We start from the raw sequence: 16,827 nt of genomic DNA, 5'->3' as shown, positions 1-16,827 counted from the left end.
GGAGGGAGTGAGCATGGGCTTTTCTGTTACTCTATTGACAGTAGCACTAAGGACATGAATGTGTGTTCTGCAGACATGATGGTCCAAATGCCAAACTACACATAACCCTACTAGGATGATATCATGATACTTTTTTAAATAGGTGTTTTCTGCATGCCCTTGCTCAGAAAATGAACATTTAGGTCTAACAAGACACCAGGTATTCACCGTCTGAAGTTGGATGTCCCTGATACAGTGACTTTTCTACACAAGCAATCTATTATTGTTAGGGAAACGAATAGCTGAGGGTTTTTTTGTTGTTGTTTTTAAATCTCAGGAGTAATGGCTGTATGGTGGCATGTGTAAAATGAGTTTGTGATGTTAATACAGTCAGAGTGGTCAAGTGACCACATCATTAAAAACCATCATTATAGGCATCCATTTTCAGCAGAATAGCCAAAAGATGAGGACCATGGAGACTGAACCAACCTTTCAACCTTAGAGGTCTTTCCTGTGTAAATGCTGCTTGGAAGCATCCACTTGAACTATACATGAATAGAAATAGTATACAAGCAGCATGGTCCTGTACCAGTCTTTCCAAATAGGGCTTTGTAAACCAGACCTCCTTTTACTGGCACAGTTGAAAGAGCACATGCTATACTTTTAATTGAAGTTATGCCATTCCAGACATTAAAATAATGTTGAGCCCATGTAACTGACAATGAATTTATTCCACATCTAAAACCAGAGCCTTTAACTAAAGAAGGGAACATTAACAACAAACCTCAGGTCACCTGAGTCAGGTGTGCATTGTGCATGATGCTGCTTTTGAGGACACTGCTAACATCAACAATTCAAGCAGACCTCTCTGAACATTTTAAAATATTAATAAAGAAAAAGTTAGGACCTGATCCAAAATGTATGGAAGTCTTTCTAGAGATTTCAGTGGGCTTTGGATCAGGCACTGAAGGAGTAAGGGATGCCTGCCTCTCCCCCACAATGGATGGATAATCCTAATGATAGTATTACTGGTAATGGGAATACAAGGCTTATAAATAAGTTGACTGGAGCACTGATGAGAACTGAGAACGGAGGTGCAGATAATGGAACTCTTTGCTGACCCAGTGTTTGCTTTGTTGAATCCTGAGAATGGACATTTGTTAATTTTAGCATGTGCCTTTAGCAAGTACACACAGGGGTTTATGCTTTTGCTGAGCCAGCCTAGATCAGTAATAAAAACGTAGTCATGTACAACAGCGAACTTGCGTTTGAGCAACTCAACCCATTTTGTAATCTTTGGACACAACAACCGAAGCTGTGAGTTCATTTGAATTCCAATATAAAATGATTTGGTGAGCAAAACAACATTACTCTGCATTTTTCTACTTTACATACTTATTAGACAGACATATTTGAACTGCTACTGTATATTGCTGCTTCTGATAAAAATTGTCACACGTGCATACACCTCTTTTAAACTCATTTCCAAGGATAACTGCAAACTCTCGTTGTCCACATAGTTGGACGCGTAAGTAACAGAATATCTCACTCCAATAAGCACACAGCAACCAGCTCTGATTATATGTTTATTTAGCCTTTGACACTCTTCTGTTGAAGCCCATCTGACCATGGGGCCTAGTGTTTTTACACACACACACACACACACACACACACACACACACACGCATGCACACACACACACACACACACACATTCTTCTCTGTGTTTATAATCATTAGCAGTTTTCCTTTAAGGGCAAAATGTTCTGTAGAACAACTGCTCCTTGTTATGAAATAATGTAAACGCTGTTGGTGTGGTAACATTTTGTAACAGTGTTGTGTTATGCAATTAAGGCTGTGTGGTTCACATAGATTACAATGCACTTGGAGACACCAGTAATGTCCTGAAGGCTTGGAATAGTCAATAATATATTTACTTATAAAAAACGATCCAACCCCTAGCACCTGCCTATGTCCTTTTACAAGGAGTAATTAATTAGGAAAATTGAGCTCCATGTAGTTTCCCTAACTATAATTATCCACCTGGCTCCACACACATACTTTTCCCTTTTCTTTCCCACTGTTCCCTTCCCCCATTACCTTGTAAATCTTAAAAAAATAAAATTAGGTCAAAAGACAGTTGTTCCTTTTCCCCTCTTTTCCTTTAGGAGGTGGGGCTGGATTCTCCAACCCCTCACCCATGCTAAGAAGTACTTGCTTACACAAGCAATCTGGACTCAGGACAAGGGTCATAGAACTGGGCTCTGTTCTTTCAGACTCCTTTGCTTTGCATTAGCGTCTCTTCCTCAGTCCTGCAGCTGAGAATGTAGAAACTTGCCAAATGCTCATGTTAGCAAAGTGAGTCCTACTGCCAAGAACATTATATTTTATTTATTTAACAAGGGGGTATTTTTAAGGCAGTCATTGGGATAAACCTGGGCAGCAGCATGAATGAAATAATTATACAGTATAGAACATTTTTTCACCTCTTTGTTTAATTCCAACAAAGAGCAGAACTGTTCATGGCTAATTTTACACTAAGCACACTGCAGACCATACAGCTGTGCCTGCATGAACACAGTTGGCTCTAGGCTGCAGCCTATCCCATCCCATCAAATATTGGCACTATGGCTGCCTGGGGATCCCATCTCCAGACAGAATAAGGGTTTCAGTCCCACAGTAACCACATCTCCATGTGGGAGAAGTATAGCCAGTTGTTCAGCCATCTCAGTGTGCCTCCTGTTTTCATAGTGTCAGAAGGCCAGAAGAGAGAATTAGATCATCTAGTCTAACCCCCTGTATTATCACAGGCCAGAGGATTTCACCCAGATACTCCTATATTAAGCCCAAAGATTTTAGTAGATCAAAGCATTTCAGTTCTCAGGAGATTTAATTGTGTGCCACCGGCAGAGAACAGGAGACTGCAGCACCACCAATGCCCATGACCCCTGCAATGGCAGGGAATTCATTAGATGAGATATGCCTTTGAGATCCAAGAAGGTGAATCACACCCCATGCTACAGAAGACGATAAAATCCAGAGGTGCTTGCCAATCTGACCTGGGCAAAAATTCCTTCCTGGCCCCAAATCTGATTATCAGTTTGACCCTGAGCAAGTGAACAAGACACTCCAGTCAGGCATCTAGAAAAAGGATTCTCTGAGCCATCTAAGAGCACTAGTCCATCCCACCCAATGACCCATCTCTAGTGGTGTCCAATCTCTGATGCTTCAGCGTAGGGTGAAACCCCCGCTCCCTCCCTCAGAATATATCTTGTCAAATGTGCATGGACAGGGATTCCTCCCTGACCACCCCAGGCGATTGACTGAAACCGTGAAGCATGAGACTTGATTATAGTCATTATCTTAATGTAGAGCTGCAAGTGTTACAAGAATGTTGTGGGTTATGTTGCCAATCCTGTTCTCCCCACAGCCCATGAAGGAAGGAATGAACTGGAGACTCAGATTCACAGATTCCAAGGCCAGAGAGGACCATTAGGACCTCCCAGGCTGTCCCCTCTCCCTCTTCCTTCCCCGACACTCACAGACCACAAGATTTCTCCCAGAAGCCGGATTAAAGCATATTGTTTAAAAAGATATCCACTCTTGTCATAAAGACTCCAAGGGATGGTCAGTCTACCACTTCCCCTGTTTCAATGCTTAAACACTCTCACAGTTAAGAAACTACATTGTATTTCAAGATTGGATTTATCTAACTTTAACTTCAACTGTCTCAACTACGGAGTTCCATTACCAGGCCCTTCTTATCTCAGGTTTTGGGACTGGTGACATCACCACAGTATCCAAGTGCTCCTACCAGAAAAACCTGCTGCAAGTGGGAGAGTAGTTTGGAAGCTCTCCAGACAACCATGCATTACTGCAGTGTTCCAGGGCAATCAGTGTTCGGAGACTAAAAGTGTTGCAGGTTGGAGCAGGAGTAGGTCTTACAAAGGAAATAAGTCAGGGATAGATGGGACTTGTGGTGGGAAAGAATGAGACGTATGTGGAGCTGGCAGGCTAACAAAAGTTTTTTGTTTGTTTTTTGATATAAAATTCTACTAACACCTCACCGTTGAAATATAATACTGGAATCTCTTTGTATATCAAATTATTTTAATACTGTACTTCTTTTCTTTGCTACTTTTTGTGAAAATGAAGGTTCTTCTGTGCCATCTTGTCACTTCCTTAATCACATGGAACCATGTAACCCACCTATGCTTTCTCCTTCCACTCTCTAAAGAGCAATGGAAAAGATCAGAACTGCCTGAACCACCTTCAGAAAGATGTTAAATACTATTTTCTGCATTCTGAGACTGAATACTCTGTAAAAATAGTCTGTTTCTCTGGCTTAAAAAATGCTACAGCTTGTCCTCAATAATTATCTAACTGGTACAGACAGTGTGATGTGTCCATTTTCCCTCCTCCTTCCTCACTGCTACTGATGTAAAAGCTGTTGGTTCCTCTCATATGTACCATTCTCCTGTCCTCAAGCTAATGTCTGGCCTGCATCCTTCCCTTATTATTTATTTGTATTATAAATAAATAGGCACCCCATTGCACTTGGAGCTGTACAAACATTACAAAACAATCCTGCCTCTGAAGATTTGATAGTCTGTTGCTGCTGCCGTCATCTGTCTTCTGTTTGTATTCATTTCCTCTTCCAATCCCAGCTTTGCTACGTGCTTCATATCAGAACCCAAATCCATTATCACTTTGACTGCCCCTCCTTGATTTCTTCCATGGCCCTTACTACTGGATCATTCTTCCACCAGGACCCAGGAATACCAGGTGAGGGAAAGGAGAGCTGACAGAGTCAACAGGGGGAGTCAAAGCTTACTAGTATTGTCGTGTGGCTGTCGCCCCTGGCAGAGCCATCAATGGATTGCACTAGGCGCGCAGCTTCCAAAGTTTAGTTATGCAGCTGGACTAGGTTTGCAGTAGCTAGAGCGAATGTGCAAGTCTACAGCTATATACCCCAACCCTTGGGTGGCTTACTGAGGGCTCAGGATTACTAAGCAAATTTAAACACACACACACACACACACACACACACACACACACACACACACACACACACACAAAGGATGCTGAATAGAAATCAGGAATTATGTTTTGGAGCATAATGTGTTGAACTCTTTTCTTTTAAATAGCTTATAAATGATGAGGCAAAATAAATGCCTGATCCTGACAACTGCTGAGCTCCATAGACTCCAGTACGGATGCTCTGCACTTACAAGCTCTGGCCTTGAGGAATTGAGGTCTGTTGATATAATACTGCCTGATTATATAACATTCAGTATATTTATATTTTTTTACAACAATAGCAACACCCTACCGCAAGGTGACCGAAGAACCTGTTGTTTGTTCAGCACCCTGCACCTATCTTCACCAATGGTACTGTATAGATAACAATACTTATTCATTTATTTTACTTGAAAGGCTTATTACATTTGATTCCTCTCCACAGGAACTGCCCAGAGTGACAACCATCAAGAACTGAGGTAATAGTGTTACACAGTTGACCTATAGGTACTTCTGAAAAATATTATGTTCTCTTACTGTTATGTAAGCTGACTAAAAGCACAGCCAACGACCCCTTCTCTGTCATCCAGTAGCTACTTCATCAAACCACAGCTCTACTCCAACAAATGATTTTAAAAGAGAAGTAAAAGCCCTAGTTGAATAAGACCTATTATGAAGGCTTTCCCCACACACATAACTCACACTCCCATTTTAGTTTTCATAGTTACACATAACTGGGTGTGTCTGGATGTCTATTCAGCAGAGCTGAAGCTGCTGATTTTGGGCTCATTCAGACTTTAAAGTGTAATTCATGCAGTTGCTCCACGACATTAATGGAAGAGTAGGTCTCATCAATCTGATAAAGTGTCTTTACAACAACAGATGGTAATTTGTTGACACTTAGCGCTTTAAATGGACTCTCTTGCAAAATCACTTAAAAAGCTTTCTTTAAAAAAAAAAATCACAAGTGTACAGATACTTTAACCCAAAGAAATTGCTGACAGATTTGTTTTCAGCCCAGCAGAGTAAAGAGCTGACAACATATTTTTGCAGGGTATGGTAACTTGGGTCTATTTTTAGGCTTTTTTTCTTTAAAAAAGGCACACCAAAATAGCAGTGGGTTTAAAAATTACCATCTGCTTCGAGCAGTGAAATAATTCTCAGAGGAATGGATGAGAGGCATAAAAAATAAACTGATATTCCCCACAGTAAGTCTTAAAAGTCACAATTTTGTATTTCTAAATGGTGTTTATCTAATTACACAATAAAGGAGAGTCATAGTTCTATTAGCATTTAAGAAGTCTATTGAGCTATTAATATAAGCTGTTTACAATTCTGTTGCAAATCTCTGACTGGCAAAAGCCATTGTTATTATTTTATAAGTTCAAAGAGCCTGGAACTGTTGACCTTTAGGGCACACAGCAGAGTCCACCTATCTTCACTGGCTTTAACAGATGTGGTGAGTGGTGGTGATTTTTTTTTTATGGTCTATGTTCTGCCAATATTCGTTTGGTTCTGGGGTTTGGGTGAAATTAACAGAGTTGTAATTTGTAATAATTGTATCTTTAAATAATTTACAGGGCATAGAACCATAGTTAGGCATTCTTTGTTGTATAAATTGAAATGTCAATAATAAACAAGATATAAATTTTCTTCTACTGTACTTCATGAAAATCAATCTATTTTTTCAGGTATTAACATTAATGATTTTAAACTTTGGAAAACACAGAAAACTACAATGAACTGTTTTAAACATTATACTGCATGGTTTATAAAACAACCATCCCTTTTAACCCAGTGAACATCAAGAAGAAGCATTTCTGTTTATCTAGCTTGTAGTATCATTTAGGTTAAACTTCACACTCCAGTGCAAAGAGATGGCACAAGCATAGGCCCAGAGGTCCATGTAATTTATTATCCTATCTGATGGTAGCAACTACCAGATTCTTCAGAGGAATGTGCACGAAAACAATTATGGAATAAACTGCCTCCAGGGAAAGTTTCTTAATCTTTGTCAGTCAGTGATTGACTAACATCCTGAGGCATAAGATTATATCCCTCCTAAAAACTAAAATTAAACATAAATGTTACAGTCAACACGGCTTTTGTAAAAGGAAACCATGCTTCTCCAATCTATTAGAATTATTTGAGGAGGTGGGGCGGGGGCAACGAACAAATGAACAATGGTGATCCAGTGGATATAGTGTACTTGGACTTTCAGAAAGCTTTTGACAAGACCCCTCATCAAAGGCTCTTAAGCAAAGTAGGCAGTCATGGGACAAGAAAGATGGCCCTCTCATGGATTAGGAACTGGTTAAAAGATATCAAGGATCTGTACGGGGACCGATGCTGTTCCACATATTTATAAATTGTCAGGAAAAGGGGGTAAACAATGAGGTGGCAAAGTTAGCTGTTCTGGGTCCAGTTCTTTTCAATATCTTCATCAATGATTTAGATAATGGCATTGAGAGTAACTGATCAAGATTGTGGCCAATACCAAGCTGAGAGGAGCTGCAAGTGCTTGGGGGGCTAGGATTGAAATTCAAAATGATCTGGACAAACTGGAGAAATAGTCTGAAGTAAATAGAATGAAATTCAATAAGGACAAATGCAAAGTACTCCAGTTAGAAAGGAACAATAAGTTGCACAAATACAAAACAGGAAATAACTGCCTAGGAAGGAGTACTGTGGAAGGGATCTGGGGGTCAGAGTGAATCATAAACTAAATGAGAGTCAACAGTGTAACATTGTTGCAAAAAAAGCAAACATCATTCTTGGATGTATTAGCAGGAGTGTTTTAAGCAAGAGAGGAGAAGTAATTCTTCTGCTCTACTCCACACTGATTAGGTCTGAACTGGAGTACTATGTTCTGGGTGCCACATTTCAGGAAAGATGTGGACAAATTGGAGAAAGTCCAGAGAAGAGCAACAAAAATGATCTAGAAAATATGATCTAGGTCTAGAAAATATGACCTATAAGAAAATATTGAAAAACTTGGGTTTGTTTAGTCTGGAGAAGAGAAGACAGAGGGGTCATGACAACAGTTTTCAAGTTCATAAAAAGTTGTTACATGAAGGAGGGAGGAAAATTGCTGCTGTTAATCTCTAAGAATAGAACAAGAAACAATGAGCTTAAATTGTAGCAAGGGCGGTTTAGGTTGGACATTCAGAAAAACTTCATAACTATCAGGTTGGTTAATAAGTGAAATAAATTGCCTAGGGAGGTTGTGGAATCTCCATCATTTACCTGCCCCTGGAAATTTCCACTCTTGCATCCGACGAAGTGGGTATTCACCCACGAAAGCTCATGCTGCAAAATGTCTGTTAGTCTATAAGGTGCCACAGGATTCTTTGCTGCTTTTACAGAACCAGACTAACACAGCTACCTCTCTGATACTTGTATTTTTATGTTAGCTTAAAAGGTACATAAGGCCTTCTGTGGGATCTCTGCAGAGGGGTCAAGTTGACTCTAAGTTCACAAAGAGTTGCAGAGACCTAAGAATCAGTCCTTTATAGCCAAGATTCCCAGTGACCTCACTGGGGATTGCATATGCATTAGGAATGCATGACTGGAATAATATTAGTGATGTTAAGTGTGATCCAGCTCCCATTATGTGAATGGAAACAAACTCCTACTGGCTTCAATGGGAATTAGACTGAATTCTTAGTTTTAAATATTCTCAGGTTATAGAATATTAATTACTGATAATTTGATATTTATGTATTTATTTATTTAGCACATTCACTATTAATGAATGGAGTGAAAATCAAGTCACATCACAGATTAAAGATAATGTCTATAAAATGGAAAAAAACACACCCTGAAAACTAGCAAACAACAAAAACACACCCAAATACTCTGCTCTAGTCATATAGATCAGTGGTTCTCAAACTTTTTTTTTCTGCTGTCCACTTGAAAATTGCTGAGGGTCTCGGCGGACAACTTAATGATCTTTCCAAATGTTGTTTGTACCGTTAGCTAACGACTGTAAAGCGCTTTGGATAAAAGCGCTATGTAAAAAAACCCTTAAGGTTTTTTTCTACAAATAAAAGCACACTCATTTTAATATCAATAGTCTTACCTTTCTAATGTGATGGATGTGCCCTCTCTCCCCCGACACAGTAGCCCCCAAGCTGGGGCTGGGATGGAGGGGGGGTCTCTCCCCCTCCACAAAGTTGAGGCTGGGAAGGAGGGCCGTTTCTCTGCGGCAGCCACTGCCCTGGAGCTGGGGAAAGTCACCTATCTCTGGCCACCGCAGCCCTGAACATTCCAAATTCCCCCCATCCTCTATTCTCACCCCACTGCCCACTCCCACCTACTCCCTATTCCCCCCCAGGCCACCACCTCACCTTACATGTGCATCTTCTCCAGCGTCCAGCCACCGCGGCTCCACTAATTAGGTGGGTGGCCCTTCATTCTCTTGTGTGCAGCTGCTCAGGCACGCACCTTAGAGGGAACCATCTGTGGACCACCTGAATGGAGCTCCCGCGGACCGCAATTTGAGAACCTCTGATGTAGATTTTTCCAGGTAATAAATCCCCCACCCCCAAATTATGTAAATCATCATTACTAATTGCTGTGCTTTTCTTTGAAACAATATATCATGCAGTAACAGTGTTCTCCTCTCCTCTTACTCTACATTACAAGCTTCCGTGGTTTAAATGTGATGCTTTCAGGGCTGATTTTGTTAATTACATGAGATCACAGAATGAGAATCTGATTCTGCAATCTGATCCTCACAGGCAGAACCTTACACCTACATAGGGTTCCACTGAAGTCAACTGGTTTCTGCACAGGTACTTGTAGCCTGAACCAAATTGCAAGAATCAGGCTGAATGCCTTCACCTTCTGTTGAACTTAGTGGGTGTTCAGGGCACTCAGCTACTCACGGGAGTTGCTCAGCAACTTGCACAATTGGACCTTTATAATGGAACATCAGAGCCACAAGATTTCCTTCATCATGCATGGATAATAAATAATATGATGTTCATGATGTGAGCAAATCTGTTTTGATTTTTTTTTAAATTAGTACATGTAGGCTATGTATACATTGATTCTCCATAGTCATTTCCTGCAAGCATTTAAACAGTGAAATCCCAAGGGTAAATAAACTAACATTTCTTCCCTTTTTATCTTAAAAGTGTCTACAATGAATTGGTTGCTAAAGAAACCTGATACACTTATGACACACTGTTTTGAAATCCTTAGTGGAGTTCATCTGAAACCTCAGCATAAGTGGCATCTTATCTTCGTACTATTCCAGGAAGAAATGCATGGCATTTCGTCATCACAGCTGAAAGACTAGCTGGCTCTGCACGTAGGCTCCGGGAGAACAAGGGCCCTTAGCTATAATGAGACCATGATGGTAGCCAATGCTTAGTCAGAGTCTGCTTTCTTGAGCATTTGCTACTGCGTGTAGTAATTGAAATGCAGGAAAGGGCACAAATTAGAGATTACACACAAAAAGTCAATGTTTAACTTCTTTATTTGCTTTCAGTTAAGATTATATTCTAAGGAACAGAACACAGGTGGTAATATGGTAATATTCCTAAACCATCCCTCCTAGTGGATTAGTCCTATAGCCCTTACTCATGCATGCAGTTCTACTTAATGTAACTGGACTATTTGCAAGAGTAAGGATTGCTCACATAACTGAAACAACGAGGAGTCCGGTAGCACTTTAAAGACTAACAGATTTATTTGGGCATAAGCTTTAATATGACTGAATAAGGGGATTATAATAAACAGTGCTCTCCTTGTGATGAAAAAACAGCATTTTAAAGAAATTTGAAGTGCAAGTTGATTTTGTGGGCTGAATTTCTAAGCACACAAAACAATTTTTTCCTTAACAAAGCTATAGAACATTATGAACACATAGCAATCAACACCAGGTATAGAAAATAAGGTATTTTGGATGGATCTTCGTGTTTGAGGTAGAGTGGGAAAGGGACAAAATATTTATTTTTACAAGTTTTTGGCCTGTAGAAAAAGGGAATGGAAAGCCATGGCCATTCAAAGATTAAACATTCACAGCCTCTGCTTGGTAATGAAAACAGGAGGAAAAGCATGGAGTATTATTTAGGAGACCTAATTAGTATTGCCATTAACAGATTAGACAACAATACCTTGCCTATATAGCTGCTTAGAAATATCATATTGGTAGGGAAAGGGTGAGAGAAGGGGACTGAGAAATTATGGAGATTTTTAAAAAATGTGCTCAGTTTCAGCTATGAAAATTCAAATGTAATATTTAGGAAGAATCAACTAATTTGTGGCCAAATTCTTGTGGTCTTACTAAGTAAAAACTGAGACTACACTCTGGATGTTTGCTTGACTAAAAAGTTACCTCAGCATATTGCCTTTAGACTCAAAACATGTTCTTTTTATTCGTATGTATTTGTTAAATATAATCTTATGAAGGGAAGTAGAACCCAGGAATTAACACCGGAGTTGCTTCATTTAGGACCAGTGTGTTCTCATAGCAGAATAAATACAGAGCAACTTCAGCATCTTCAGCAGGGCTATTCTGGATTTACCCTGCTATAACAGAGCTGAATTAGGCCCACACTGGACTAAATGCTGACCTCATTTATATCTGTTTAGCGGCAATGATTTAAATGGGGCTTCACAGATCTAATAAGGGAAGCTTAGCTCATTTGCTGAATACTGGAAAGAGTTGGCCAAGATTTTCTTAGGAAATTCAAACTTACACAAGCAAAGGAAAAACACTGTGAATGAGATGCTGCTGTGTCCAAAATTAATCTTGGGTGAAACTTTAACACCTAAAAATAAATCTTGTTTTCAGTTCCCCCAAACAGGCTTCACTATTCCACTCTGAAGCTTTAAAGCAGTAGTTAATCATGTACAGTACACAATATTAAGCAGTAAAAAGTTCAGTTATTCCTGAAACATATTATTTTGAGGCTAGATTCGAGTCTTCCATATTTATGTGATGAGAGTTATGTCACAAAGTTAATCATTCCCAGGATGCTAGCATTCAGGGTAATGAAAAACTTCTTGTGCAAGCAGTCATTAATCAGTGAGTATAACATTGCATAATGTTTCCGAAGCATGTGTTATGTGATCAGAGTACAAGGCTGCATAATACAGCAAAGTGTTTGTGCCATATGCTGACCTTTTCTAAAACAGAAATGGAGCCATGTGATGCATCGCTCTTGCCAGCAGTCGTTTATTGCCAATAATTAAGTTTGATGATATGAAGAAACACAAACTTGTATTCCTTTGGAGTTCTGAAAGGAAGAAGCTTTGAAGTTCCTGGTTTCTGGCACAGAGTGGAGTATAAATATGGTCAAGTTGGCTTGGATAGATTACTGTTGTCCATTATGAAACCACCTCGTTAAACTGGAATCATGCACTCAGTTCAAGTGGTTACTGGCATTTACGTTAGTGAAAACACATGCCACTTGGCTTTGTGATCCAGAAGAGCATAAAGGTTGTAGGAACAGAACAGCCAAATGCTATCTCAAATCTCAATACATCACAATAACATTTGATGTTCTTGAGCAATAATTTAGTAAGAACATATTACTTAATCTCCCCTACCAGTATTACACAAAAGAACACTTGTGAAACACTCCAGACAAATATGCTGTAATTACAAGAAATTAAAAAAAACAACCTTGTGTAGTACAAGATGTTTTTGTTACTCTGAATACACATATCCATGGAGGTACAGTTTTAATTAGCTTTTTAACAATGGAAACAATGCTTTAGAAGCTTCAATGAGCAATCTTAAACCTAAGCATAGCAGATGTGCATATATACATATATATCATAGATACATGTACGCATTACACAAAATAATCCAGATCCTCAGGTATGCTGCAGCTGCTTTGTGCTTCACTGCTGGTGAAATCTGGCTATGGAGCTGGAATACCATCTCCAAATGATCGCCCTAGCAAAGAGCTATCCTTAGATTGTGTCAGCACAGCATGGACTCTCCCTATGCAATTTCCTGCCCCCAGTGTATGGTTGGGGCTTCCTTGAACCTCACTGATCAACCGCTCCTGTTTTGGCCAGTTAGGACTGTTGGCAGCATAAGCGCCAACTCCGTGGGTGCTCCAGGGCTGCAGCACCCATGGAAAAAAAATAGTGGGTGCTCAGTACCCACCAGCCCCGCCAATTAGCTTCCCCCTCCCCCACATTGCCTCCCACCGGCCAGCAGGCTCTGCCAATCAGCTCCTTCCCTCCCCCGCGACCCAGCTCCTCCTGCCTACCAGTGATCAATGGCACACAGGAGGTGCTGGGGGGAAGGGGAAGGAGCAGGGGCAGGGCACACTCTGGGGAAGGAGTGGGGTGGCGACTTGGGGGGAGGGGTGGAGTGGGAGCAGAGCTTGGGGCACAGTGGGGGTTGAGCACCCCCTAGCAAATCACAAAGTTGGTGTCTCTGGTTGACAGCTGGTGTAACTAGGGAGACCAGATCAGCACTTCCGGTCTGTAGGCATTAATGTGTGTTAAATAACTCCTATTCTATTCAGGTTCTAACACTGTGATCATCACCATAGTATTTGAAAACCTTCCAGCAGTGCATGTTCCAGTTGACTGCATTTCAATGATTAGGAAATTGATTTTTGATATATCAAAAATGTGGCAGTTGTTTTGATGTAAGAAACCCCAAAAGTACAAAGCATTCTAAACACAGGCACACAGACCGGCATCAAGTGAAAATATTAGAAGGGGGTCTGTAGAAGTGTATTAAAAGTGTAGAAGCTAGAAACTTTGTATAACCCCAAAACTAAAGGGTTACTTGAAACCTCTGCTTAGATCCACTTCTCCACTGCTGCTTGCAAGGCATATTTGCTACTGGGTTTCTACTGCTCCTTCCATGGGGCTGGAGATGAAGTTGTGCCAAGAAAGCAAGACCAAAGGTTTCATAAAAGTTGCTCTTAGTTTTCCATGCTTCCATGACATCAGCCATTAGGGAACTTTTCATTTTTACATATTTAATTTAATGTATTATTTATTTATATTTCATTGATTTTTTAAACAAAAAAATCAAATAAAAATAAAAATGTGGACCTCATAACTAGCACTAATGCTCATCTCATATCTGTATTGTGGGGTGGAAGGCACTGGATTCACAAAGGTACTTAGGTGCCCTGCTACCCTGTGGAATTCTGAGCCCTAAGTCAGGCACCCAGACTCCCCATGCATTGTATGGGGAGAGTTAGGCACCTAAGAAAGATGTTTTTAAAAGTCAGCAGGCTGAGCGCGAGCAGCCTAAGCTAGCCAGAGGAAAGAGGCAGGGCATAGGGCTTGCACCCTCACAGGTATTCAGGTGTCAAACTGACGGGCTGGAGGAAGGAGACTGTCTATGTTTGGTATCCTTAGATATGAACCTTCCCCTTGAGTTAGGCACCTAAGCCAGGTCAGCCCTTTCTTGTGGCAAACCAGACACAAAGAGAGAGACCCTCACCCCATTTTAGCCAATACTCCTCTGGTCAGAGCACTCACCTGGGTGTGTGTGTGGAAAATCCAGATTCAAATCCCTGCTCTGCCTGATTTGGAGCAGGGAAGCGAACCTAGGTCTCCCACGTGCCAGATGAGTGCCTTACTTACCAGGCTATTGTGTATTCTACTCAGCAAACACCTATGGGATCAGGCCCCACAGGCAAGATAGGTGTGAGAATGCCAAGTTTGAGAATTCTAGATATGATAAATCAACCGACGAGTGCTCTCCTGTCGACTCTGGTACTCCACCAGGGCGAGTAGCGTAGGTGGAGTCGACGGGAGAGCGTCAGCTGTCGACTTACCTCAATGAAGACACCGTGGTAAGTAGATCTAAGTATATCAACTTCAGCTATGTTATTCACATAGCTGAAGCTGCATTACTTAGATTGATCCACCCCACCCAAGTGTAGACCCCACAATGTTTTAAAAAATTCCTACTTTCCTAGGATTTCTACTTTTAAGAATGATGGACTTGCAATTCTTATAAGAATAAACAAGGAATATACAAGTAACAACACTGGAGTATGGAATATACAAGTAACAACAGTATACGAAACACAGCCCCTACCTTATTAAAGAGTCTGATACTGCAGACACTACTGGAAACAGTACTTGCTACTGTGAATAATTCCATCAGAGTCAATGGGGCTGTTCTTTTAAGTCCTATCCAACATGACTAAGGATTGGGCCAACAGTAGTGCCAATCTTGCAGTCTTTACAATGAATTACACCAATTTATAGAAATAGTTCGACAAGTGCTCAATTTTAGGAAGCCAGTGGAACTGCTCCTTGGAGTAAGAATTCATCACATGAGTAAGTGATGCAGAACAACGCTCTATCTAGAAGAGCACTCAGATGTGTTTATTTATATTCAGCTGTAATAAAAGCACAGCAAACTTTTCCCATATCATTTAAATATTAAATTTTGTCTTCCTGAGATATACTATGCAGATGATCCACAAATAGTTTTTTGCAGAACTTGTACCACTGGCATTTGATTTTTTTAAATATGTTATGAAAATTTGAGCCAAAGATGATATCACAAAATCCCTTATGTTTAAAGGAAAATGTTAAATCAATTAGAGATAACTGAAATAAAAGAACGATAATTTTTTGTTTCACACCAGTTTGCAGTGTAAGTTCTTTAAATATAAAACAAAACTTGTTCATGTTCTTTTGAAAGTGATTGTATTATGCAGTGTGAAAGCTGGAATGTACTCATTTCTTTAACACAAATATGATGTTATAAACATTTTACTAATTAACACACGCTTTAGAAATGATAAACAGAGTTGGAATCACTAATCAGAACTTTGAAGTGTTTTGTGCACACACACAAAAGCAATGAAACTTGTAACATTCAAAACACAAACTTGCATGGGGAATTCTTTACCAAGTCAAAGGTTTTTCATTTGAGTGCTTTACATGGAAACCCAACAGAAACTTATTACAACACAAATTGCATTTAAGATCAGGGTATTGAAAGGATCTGCTCCAGTTTGACAGGCCAATTTGTATGTATGCATAATGAATTCTGTAAGATTAACAAAAACTACATTGAGTTCTATTCAGAAGCTGAAACTGAATCTAATTTGAGGCTATATATATATATATATGTATATATATATTTAATAAACTGATAGATTCAGATTTAGTCTTTCTGTAGAAAAATAAATAAACCATTTTTGTGAATTTGTTAAAACTAGCCTATTAACTCTTTTTTAAATTTTTGTGTTAACGGTGATTAAACTAATCTATTCAGGTTCTCATATCACACCCTCACTGTGGTACCTGTGCAGCTAGAAGATAATACATGTCCGAAGAAACAATACCAAAAACCAGTAAAATGTACAGGATGAAAAAGGAGTCCTTTAAGAGAGTCATGCACGGAGGAGACTCATGACTTTTTACTTTTTGTTACTGTTTAGCTAAACATACCTCTCATTTGGTTGATCTGCTTATTATTCTATCTCTTCTGATTGTTTAGGGATAGCCGTCTCTTTTTTAAATGATTGGTAAAAGTACGTATGACAAGCACACCTTGGAACAAACATATCACTCACCCTCCCCCATATAGTACCTTCATCATTCCCATTATATGGTGTACCCCTGTGTCTTGTTGATGGTGTTATTAGGTGTAATGTTTGAGAGATTCAGGCTTACGGCCCAAAAGAAAGAAATGAAAGCACAACAGATTTGATCATGGGTGAATGTACAGCAAAGAAACATCTTACAAACAAAAATAAGAAGTGCTGTGCATGATGTATAGTAGTGCTTAGTATTCTGAGTGCAGTTGGTTAAGAGCACCTCTGGACAGGCTACAGTAAGAATCCTGGAGTAGAACTATGAACAAGTATCA

Source organism: Mauremys mutica, chromosome 6 (genome assembly GCF_020497125.1).
Source record: "Mauremys mutica isolate MM-2020 ecotype Southern chromosome 6, ASM2049712v1, whole genome shotgun sequence".
Taxonomy (NCBI): domain Eukaryota; kingdom Metazoa; phylum Chordata; order Testudines; family Geoemydidae; genus Mauremys; species Mauremys mutica.
Note: the sequence above shows the minus strand (reverse complement) of the source record.